The 11,248-nt window shown below is 40.8% G+C and overlaps 1 long non-coding RNA gene across 1 annotated transcript; it reads left to right on the forward strand.

Annotated features, from left to right (window-relative positions):
• The first annotated feature begins 7,556 nt into the window (after nucleotides 1–7,556).
• Nucleotides 7,557–10,168, forward strand: LOC103352334 (uncharacterized). The gene is made up of 4 exons (XR_007914378.2): nucleotides 7,557–7,984; nucleotides 8,165–8,294; nucleotides 8,827–8,967; nucleotides 10,034–10,168. It is a non-coding gene; the product is annotated as an uncharacterized lncRNA (long non-coding RNA).
• Nucleotides 10,169–11,248: the final 1,080 nt, after the last annotated feature.

Below are 11,248 nucleotides of genomic sequence, written 5' to 3' on the forward strand. Positions count from 1 at the left end.
CAACTCCCTGCTAATGCTCCTGGAAAAGCAGCGGAAGATGGCTAAGTGGTTGGGCCCTTGCACCCAAATGGAAGACCTGGATGGAGCTCCACTGTTCTTGTGGCCATCTGGGGAGTAAACCAATGGATGGAAGGTCTCTCTCCCTCTCTGTCTCTCCTTCTCTAACTATTTCAAATAAATAAATAAATAAATCTTTTAAAAATTAAAAAAATAAACTTAAAAGAAGGGGTAAAAGAAATAACTCTTTGTTCTTTATAAATTGCCCAGTGTCAGGTATATTGCCCTAGTCATACAAATAGACTTGGATAGAAAAGTTGGCACCCAAATAGGGTGCTGCTGTAACAAATGTGTAAAAATATGGAAGGAACTTTGGAATTGGTTGATGGGTAGAGGCTACATCAGTGTAAGGAGAAGGCTAGAAAAATCCTGTAATGCTGTGAATGGAGCATTGAAGGTGATTCTGGTGTGGAGCTTGGGCAGGTCTCCCCAGGAGGTCACATAGCCTCCTGAATCAGCATCTGACATACGCTGCTGCTGCTTTCACTGCCAGGGTTCAGGGTCCAGGAACTGAGGGGCAGAGTGGGGATTTCCCCACCAGTGACCCACCAGCAGCACTTTTGTATCCTCTTCCCGTGACTTTCTGCTCTGCTGACCTGTAGGTCTCAGTTCCAGAGGGAAGAGTGCTACTGCACGGAGACACAACAATGATTCTATCAGACAGGAAGGTAAGATGCCACCTGACCACGCTGGGGTCCTCACGCCTTTGAGGCAGCAGGCTTAGAAGGGATCTGGCTGGGGTGATGGGTCCGGATCACCAAGGGGAAATGAGACAGTGATTGTACAGTGAAGGCTAGCAAGAGTCTTTCTGGAATACAGGACACGCCTTAGTGTCATCACATCCTGGGATTGGTCAGTGGGAAATTACTACAGTCCACTCCAGGCAGGACTATGAACTGCCCAGACCCTTTCAGAATGAAGCTTGGGTCATTTTGTGGATGATTAATTTCAGGTGTCAACTTGACTGGATTAAGAAGTACCTTGAGGGGCCAGTGTTGTGGCATAGTTGGTTAAGCCTCTGCCTGTGGCATCCCATATGGGCACCAGTTTGAATCCTGTCTGTTCCACTTCCCATCCAGCTCCCTGCTATTGGCCTGGCAAAGCAGTGGAAGATGGCCCAAGGGCTTGGGCCCCTGCACCCATGTGGGAGACCCTGAAGAATCTGCTGGCTCCTGGTTTCAAATAAGCCCTGATGCACCTGTTGTGGCCGTTTGGGGAGTGAACCAGCAGATGGAAGGTCTCTCTCTCTGGGCCTCTCTATGTCTGTAACTATTCCAAATAAATAAATAAATAAATAAATAAAAGCAATAATTCTGGCTGAGTCTGTGAGGCTTCTCCAGAGAAGTCTGACGTCGAGGGAGGGAAGGTTCAGCCTCGGTGTGGGCACGCGCTACATGATCAGCTTGGGGAATGAATAGAAAAGGCCGAGGAACGGACTCCCTGGACTGTGGCGGGGACACCATTTTCCTCCTGCCCTTGAATGTTAGAACTTCAGGCTCTCCAGCCCTTGGACTCCAGAACTTGTACGAGCAGCTCTCAGTTCCTAATGCCCTTGGCCTGACCTGAGAGTTAACACCACTGGCTGCCCTGGTTCTGAGTATTTCAGACTTGGACTGAGCCATGCTACTGGCATCCCAGGTCTCCAGCTTGGAAATGGTCTATTGTGGACTTCTCAGCCTTCATAACTGTGTGACCAGAGACACTAATCAGTCTCTCTCTCTCTCTGTGTCTCTCTCTCTCTCTCATCTCTTTATCTATCTCTATCTCTATATCTTTGTCTCTCCCATTACTTCTGTTTCTCTGGAAAATGCTATTATAAATGATAAGCTACTCATCACTAGAAATATTTGCACGTAAATCAGAAGATTACATCTGGATTGTTTTTGAGTAGATTCAAGCATTAGATGGGTGAGTGGTGCTTTTGAGAGTCTACTCTGGACCAAAAGTTCTATAATTCAAACATTCTCCAAAATATTTTTTATTTATTTGACAGAGTTATAAACAGTGTGAGAAAGAGACAGAGAGAAAGGTCTTCTTCCTTCCATTGGTTCACTCTCCAAATGGCTGCCATGGCCAGCACTGCGCCGATCCGAAGCCAGGAGCCAGGTGCTTCGTCCTGGTCTCCCATGCAGGTATAAGTGCACAAGCACTTGGGCCATCCTCCACTCCCCTCCCAGGCCACAGCAGAGAGCTGGACTGGAAGAGGAGCAACCGGGACTAGAACCCAGCACCCATATGGGATGCTGGCATGGAAGGTGGAGGATTAACGGCGCCGGCCCCTCTCCAAAATACTTAATGCCTTTTAACACTGAAGTTGAGCCATGTGCAGATATGCATCCTCAATATTTGAAAGTATGAAATACATACTTATCTCTATTGTCAATTTTCTTCTAGTCACAAGTTTACTATACTTTCACAGATCTAATTGCCTATTGTTATATATAAATTGATAAACAATTTCAATTACCAATAACATGTTCCAGTAAGAGTATTATATACTAAAAGTATTTTAAGAGTTCTGGGAAAATAACTATTATATAAAATCTCAGAAAAATACATTGGATTTTCAAAATTAACATCCAAATAAGCTTATCTTTTAATTCTGTTTTTACACGAACTTTCTGAAGTAACCTCATATAGTGGAGTTACATAAATGACATTTAGAAGCCAGGTTAAAAATCATATTTTTGAACACTGCTTGTCTTTACCAATGTCCATTGTAATGTTAAGATAATGGGTGCTTGCATGTTATCAGCTATGAGGCAGGATTTCATTAGAGTGTTTCTCACAGCATTGTTCTGTGGTGGCTTCTGGCCCAATCCAGGAGTTGATGGCCACGTTTCAGAGATCATAGTAAAGTTCACAACCAAACTGAAGGACTGAGATTGCACAGGCCCATTCTCAATTAGAACTTGAAAGATATGTAGATAGCTATAAATCAGAACTGTTACTCAAGTTTGTATCAAATTATCATGAAGTTAATAAAGGAGATGTAATTGCAAACACATTTCATGGGAAGAAAGGAAAAGTTGCAATGTTCTCAGATTTTCATATACATACACAGGTTATGTGTTTGTGTACATAAATTATGTACATACTCATATACGCATATACAAGAGTGCTACGGTTGGAAGAGGATTTGGCTCCCAAATGCATGTAGATGTTTAAGCCCCAAAGTTATGTTAGTGTTACTAACAGGATGGACGCTTAATCTAATTGTGGTGATCAGGAAGTGGATGTGGGAGGAAGTCCTCAGGCCTTGGAAGTCCGTTCTTGCCAGAGTCAGGCTCAGCTACTCTCTCTGCTTCCTGGTTGGCCGTGTGACCCTTCCTCTGCATGCCCTCCACCAAGTCCTCTTCTGCCTTTGCAATTCCCCAGCCTCACCAGAGGCTGAGCCAACGGGGCTGCCGGATCTTGGGCTGTGAACCCCCAAAACTGTGACCTGAAATTTACCTCTGTCCTGCCTGGGCAGCTTCTCCCAGGTCTTTTGTTGCAGATGAAAAGTTGAATAATACAGTGAGGAAACACAGCTCATCTCCTAATGGAGACACTTCTCTGGGATACTGTGTACAGTAGGCTTCAACTCAAAACTTCAGATAAAACCTCTCGTGTGAAAGTTTACTTTACAGAAACTGATTTGATACCCATGTTCATTCCATGTATAGGACAATATCAAAGACACATTCTACAGGTTTATCAAAACCTAATATGTCCAATGTAAAGGTTTTTATTGTTTCTAAAGTTGTAAGGCTTACTGTAGAGGAGAGAAATAATGTATTTTTCTCATCTGTTGCAAGGCTCATGGCTGTCACCTCTGTGAGGATGCTTCAAAAAGTTCATGGATTTAAAAGAAGGTTTTTTTTAGTGAAAAGAATGAAATATATAGATAGCTTTTTCATAATATTTACTTTCCATGTATCATGAAACAATATTTCTGCACCCCAGTTTTTTTCACCAAAATAAGTTCATACTTTTAATTCCATTTTCCATGATGATTTAGGAAAATTTTTATTTAACAATGACAGATTAACAAGATAAATGTCTTAAACACTTATCTCAATAAACATTTTTCTCCTGTTCATCTTAATTTGGAAAGGAAAGGAAAAGGGGCAATTTTTTTTTTACTTTCTATTCTCCATCTACAGACAGAGATGCAAAGGCAATGATGTTGATAAAATTGTACTGTTCACCAGCATTCTATCAGCTATCACACGAACTCACCAGTAGCTCCAGGGTGAGTGATGTGTCAGCCACCTCACAACCAGCATCAAAAGACAGCAGAGAAAGGGATAGGCTATTTTCCTTACTCATGGTGGAGTATCTTACAACAAAATAGATATGGACAAGAGAAAAGTGTCACAAATTTATTTAATGAGGGTCTTACATGATATGGGAGACTTCAGAAAGGAAGACTAAAGGACTCAAGGAAAACTGCATTTTTGTGGACAGTCTGGCAGAAGGGTAGGAGGACAAAAGAGCCTAATCTAATGGCAATAGCCTGAGGTGAGCTTAGCAAGGCTTGCTGGTCCAGATTCCTCTTGGCCTGTCTGTGTGTCTCTTCCCTGTGGTATGGGGCAGGACACCTGTCACATGAAGCCCTTCAGGGGAGGAGAGAGGAGAAGGTCAGGACAACCTTCTTGTCTCCAAGGTTTGCTCAGTTTCCTTTAGCTTAAAATAAGCAGTGTGCCAAGGTGCTGTATTTTGGGGTATTGTGTTCTGATTCCCAACACACCCAGTGAAGGCAGAGGCAGCAGGATGAGAAGTGTGGACAAAACAAGTCTCCCTGCAGGGAAAGAGGGATGGCAAGAATGAGAGCCTGACATGGCATAGACAGCGATTGCAGCAGCAGTGCCTTCCTGTGTTTACCCTTGTCGGCTGATGTAAATCTCCCACATAGCAAACAGTGAGATAATTAGAATCCCTTCCTAATTTCAACACACGAAGAATTTTTAGCTCACTGCTCCACAATTTATTTAGAGGTTTGGTCCTTTATTATTCATAGATATTTAACATGAGCTCATTTCATAATCATTTCAATCTTGGAATGATTGCCTGATATCAAATCACATCTTGTTAAATATGAAAATTAACCACAGTACACTTTCAAATTGCACATGGAGATATTTTTATGAAAACTGATGAAAATTTGAGGCACAGTGGATATAAGACTAATTTATATTATGGTATCTTTATTGTCTCTGCTTCCATGAAGAGAAAACCTTATGAAATGTCATTGATTTCTTTTCTTAAGGAATATTAGAAAGTATTGCAGTATTGGTTATTTGAGACCCACATTATTGTTGCTCATGCTTTTGATTTAATTAAAAGCAGTTTTTTTTCCTCTGTGTATATAACATAAAGAATGATTAGTAACAGCCAACAGCATGTTTTAGATCAGTCTATATCAGAGCTGATCAACACAGATATTCATATTTAAATCTGACAAAGCCAAACTCCTCAAATAATGAATTTTTAAATTACCTTAAAGGCTTTCACAGCCAAATCAGCCTTCCACCCTAAACAGCTTGTAGTGATTTCATCCCAGTCTAGGTAGACCAGCCGGCATTTGCTCCTGATTATGGCTGCACTTCAGTAAACATCAAATCAGAAATGTTATTCTGTCTTGAGAGTCAGTGCATTTCCACAATAGGAATTCATTGGGCCCCATGCTGGCGTTCCCCATAAAGTCACTTGTATTTACATCACAGACACAAGCCTCTTTCTTCCCTTCCTGCCACCCTCCCCCTCCGCAGGCCTAGTATATTTTCCTTAGCATTCGTGATGTTAATTGGAGTTACATGTGTGCATTCAGATCTGAATATACTTCCAGATGTGACTTTGGTGAGCAAGTTCTTTCAGACAGAGCCCCTTCATATTTCAAATGAAATTGCACTACACAAGATATCTTCAATTTAAAAAAAAATTCCAAAGGCTACAGCCATTAGCATGATTAAACACACATAAAAAATATAAAGTTACATCTATATTCTGGTGTAGGTCATCTGATTTTGATTCTTACTTTTCTCTTATTTTTTCTGCTTTAAGAATTGCAAAGATTCCAAGGATGTGATCTTAAAAAATAAATCTCAGCTATTCACTTTAAAAAGATCTAATCCTACTTGGCTTTGTAGAAAATTAAGGACAGCATAAGAAATTCTATAAGGCAAATCATCAATTCAAAATGATGCCAGCTGCATAAAACAAATTTTATTTGTGCCTTAATATTTTAGCTATTTTATAATGATAATAGATGTGATACAAAAGCAAATCACGGCTCTTGTGCACGTCCTGGAGTGCAGCTGGAGGAAGGAACGCGGCTGAGACAGGGGAAGAGGACTATGTGTGAAGAGAATGGAGGAGCAATTAAATCTCACCTCCTACAAGGTCCATGCTAAAGCACAAAATTATTTCCTTGATCATGTGGCCAAGTCTGCTTGTAATTGTGATCAGTTAAGTCATTGAGTTTTTAAGTTCTTCAACAGAATTAAATAGAAGATGAATCTCAGTAACAAAGAACTGACTTGTCTTTTTAAAAATTACATTACTATGCTATGTGGTTCAAGAAAATATTTTTCAATGTTGTCATGTTTGGTGAAAAACCATGATAAATAATATCACAGAGCAAAGCATTTCCTACTTAAAATCTAATGAGGCAACAGCACAGAGAAACATTGGTTTTGCTCAAAAAAAAAAAAAAAAAAAAGGAAGAAAATCTTTCATGAATCAGGATGCTGTCCCTCCAGCAACCCTCTGAGTTCAACCCCCAGCCGCGTGCACCAGGCTTGCTTAACTCTGTGCCTGGTTCTACTCCATTGGCCAAGGCAGGCACCTAGAGAAGTGATTTCTATCGTTATTTTGGTTTGAGATTAAATCCTTTTACAGAGCACATATTTTTGTTTTCTATTGGATTTTTATTAGCCAAGTACATTTGGATACAATTCCTATTATATATGCTTATAACAACCACTCAAGGAGAGACAGACTAAAAATTTAAGACGTTCTTGTTCTTATCTCTTTTAGACTCTTTATTCTTTCATTTCCTCATCACAACCTTGGTTTTCAATTCTCTACTTTGGGAGATACAGTAAAGAACACGCATAATTTAACTTTGAGCATTTTTGAAGCAATGTAGATTTGGTTTTCCCCAGAGCATTTTATTAAGGAAATATTCTTACAACTAAGAAACATTCAATCTGAAATACAAAAATGAAACAAACATGTGCAATGGTGTATTTTGTCATCAGGGGCTTGCTTTTGATCAATCATTCAGACTGAGACCAAAAATCCTTTAGGTCCATATCTCAATGCAAGGCTAAATCCAAGCCCCCGATATTTAACGAGGTGTCTGTTTCATTCTTATTAACAGAAATACTTTAAAAAAAGAAAGTGGTGAAACTTAATAATTTTATTAGAGCATAATAGTTATTTTATTAACGTTTTTCTCCAAGGATCTTTCCTTCTGATTATGAGCCCTTTGCAGTTTCAGACACTGTGATGGATGCCACGTTTTTATGACAAGAATTTTAACAGCTCTTCCTCAGCACTCGATGCACACCCAATTATGCGTCTGAGCTAGTAACCTTGAATTTATGTTGCCATGGTGACAAACTGGTCATGCATTATGGATTCTCACTGAAATTCTACACCCCTACCTAGCATAATGAGAGTGGGGACTTAATCAAATCAGCCATTCTGTGTGACACACAGTGAAGAACCAGCTCTCATTGTTCAGCGTGGAGAAAGGAAGCAGGCCTGCAGGGAAGCAGCTGCGGAGCCCCAGCCTGATAGATGGCCCTTACATACATTTGTGGACGTATAGACAGATGGTGCTCAGTGCCCGCAGTTTTCAGTCCAGGCAGCAGCTGTTCGGATAACCTCTGCCGTCTCACCTTGTTGTCATGGAACACTGAACAGAGCCTGAGAATGTGTATGGATACATTGACAATCTGACTGAATTTACACCGCGTGGCATCCTTCTTTTATCAGAAGGCGGCTGGGGCTGGGATGAATGGAGAGGGAGGGCAGAGGAGGTGGCCGGGGAGGGTGGGGGAGGGTGTCCCAACGCCACAGCCTGGGCTTGCAAAATCGCACACTTCTCTTTGGCCAGAAGGAAGACAGGCAGCATCAGGGTGGTAATCTTTGCCTCGGAGGAATTCAGTTTGCTGCTGTTTTCAGAGCCTAGAAGTCATAGGGAGAACTTGTCCTCGGATGCAGTTTGAGCTTCCTCCTACCCGTAGGTAACTCTCGTCTTAGCTTTCTCTCGGCTGGTCACACAGACAAAATACCAGCTGCTTGAGGTCAAAGGAGCAGGCTGGCTGTCAGGGCAGCTTCTGACCAGAGAGGAGAGGACACTGCCTTCCCGGGGCCCCTCTCTTCCCTGAATGTGGTGAGTATAAACTAGCGAGTACCAGCCATGGCGAGCTCCTGGTTGGAGGACTGTGCCCATGGATGGGCTTGTCAAAGGATCTTTCTCTCTGCTAGAAATTGCTGAATGCATGCAGTGGTTCAGATAAGCAGCTGCTTTGGGTAGAACGCCAAGCTCCAAGCCTCAGGGTCCATGCTTGTTTCTCAAGCAAGGACGGAGGACTCGGGATTGTGCTTGCGTTGCACCTGCTCCTCCTCTCACCTCCCACCCCCACCGATGCCTGATAAGGCTACGGTCATTAATGTGCTATGACATCCATTGGCAAACATTCTAGCTATTGGCTTCTTTCAGCTGATGTTTTCTATGTGCTTGGTTTTGTTAATCCTGTTCATTATTCTTCCTAGCTTTCCAACCTCAACATTTAAAACTGCCTCAGCCGTTGGACTTGGAATGCTTACCCATGTGTGAGTGGAAGGAAGCTGTTCTTACATTTTTCATGAGCCTTTGGGTGTCTTGCCCGGTGCGGCGACCTCCATGACTGCAGTGTAAGCTAAAATGTCTTATCAGTGGGACTGCTTTGACCCGATAGATTCAAACAGCTCCCCAAAAGCTATCTCACCGTCTCAGGTGAATGCCTGGCAGACTATGGGAGGCAGAGAAAGCTCCAGAGCCAGTGCTGACCCTTTCTGTGGGCCACAGGAAAGTGGCTTTGAGAAGGCTTGCAGGCAGGTCGATATTACACCTTTACAACCTTCTTGGGGTCTGTCGTTGGCATTCAGGGAATTGAATGTATAGAAAATGGACACTTTTTGGTATTTTCTAAGTGCTATTATAAGCTATTTTTCTGTATGTAGATAGAAAGACTTAATATAGATTGTATTTAAACATATAAAATGCTAATAAAATGCCACTATATTAACAAGCAAGGATAATATTTTTCATAACAAAATTAAATATCTACTTGGAACACATAGGCAAGAAATCTGCCACTGCCTGAATGTGTTTCTGAGGCTCTACCGTATGGAAAGAGGTCGGGTTTGTGCAGGGCATGCTGGTCCTTACAAACAGATGTAAAGCTGAATTCACTTGGATTTTGTATCTTTGTGCCCATGCATAAAGCAAAACCTTTCACTTACTATTATCAAAACTCTCCTACTTAATTTTCTTAGGTTTCCTGTAAAACAGCACTTAATGAGTAGTTCCATTTTTCTATAAAAGTCTCATAACAGAGCCTAATGAGAGCATCCTCCTAGATAGGAGTTGAAACTTCAAACATGCATTTTAAATTTTGATAAAATGTAGTGGAGAAAAACCTGCATTTTTTTCCATAAACATAATTTTAAATATCTACAATTAAGAATGACATTATTTTCTCTGGTCATAAAAATCTCATCTTAGCCCACAGAAGGCCATTTAAAGCAAGAATATTATTTATATTTTGTGAAATAATATCTTATTAAAAAGTTTTAGAAATTTTCAAATATGCATTAAATATATATTTAATTTACATATACATTTTCTATATAAGGAGAAATGAATTTTCAATAAATACAGAAAAAAATAGAAAGGATAAATTTATAGTAAAGCTGAGATCTATTGATTTTAACGCAGATATCACACCAATCTTTAAAATTTCAAGTGTATCAGCAAATGTGAAGCTTGAGCCATGGAAATCTGACAATTAGGATGAAAAGAGTTTCTTCACCCACCTAATATTGTTTTGTTTGACTCTGTCATTCAACTAATTCTATTAAATGGTCTAATAAAAATTAACTAAGTGTGATTTCTTTATTTATAATAACTTTAAGTTGTTTATTATTGGAAAATGTGATAAACAGATCTTTAGATAAAATATATATATTTTCTAAATTATTTATTTGAAAGGCAAAGAGACAGGGACAGATGGAGAGGGAAAGAGATATAGACAGACAGAGAGCACCTATCTGCCGGTCCACCCACCCAAACATCCCCCCTCTCTGCCAAACAGCTGAAATGCTGGGACTGAGCAAGACCAAAACCAGGAGGCATGAACTCAATCCAGGTCTCCCAAGGAAATGGCGGGGCCTAAGCACCTGAACTGGAATCAGGAGTCGGAGCCAGGTGCTCAGATGAGAAATACTAACTCCTGTTCCAAAAATACGTTTTCATTAAATATTTGCTTAATTTCCCTATTTGTGTGTGTGATTTTACTATCTTTTATGCATTAAGCCGCTTTGGCCATTGCTGCTATTCAGTTGTTTAATAGAACTCAAATATGGGGGGTAGCGCTGTGGCATAGTGGGTAAAGTCGCCGCCAGCAGTGCAGGCATCCCATATGGGGGCCAGTTGAAGTTCCAGCTGCCCTACTTCTGATCCAGCTCTCTGCTGTGGCCTAGGAAAGCAGTGGGAGCTGTCCCAAGTCCTTGGGCCCCTGCATCCATGTGGGAGACCTGGAAGAAGCTCCTGGCTCCTAGGTTCAGATTGGCACAGCTCCAGCTGTTGCAGCCATCTGGGGAATGAACCAGCAGATGGAAGACTTCTCTCTCTCTCTGCTTTTGCCTCTCTGTAACTCTGTTTTTCAAATAAATGAATATATAAATCTTAAAAAAATAAAACCTCAAGTATGTGTAATAGTGCTTTTGCATTTTCTTTATTTATATTCCTTAAAAATGTATCAGCAAATATAGAGGTTGAGAAGGGCATGGTGAGAAGAGAAAAGATTCTTAAAAGAGAACATATGAAGATATATCTTGGGTGATTTAGAATTTAGAATGGGAATTGGGAAATTTGAAAACAGGGTTCCAGAGATACACTTGGAATCTTGCTACAAGATAATAACATTGGAGA

This window comes from Oryctolagus cuniculus, chromosome 2, assembly GCF_964237555.1.
Source record: "Oryctolagus cuniculus chromosome 2, mOryCun1.1, whole genome shotgun sequence".
Taxonomy (NCBI): Eukaryota; Metazoa; Chordata; class Mammalia; order Lagomorpha; family Leporidae; genus Oryctolagus; species Oryctolagus cuniculus.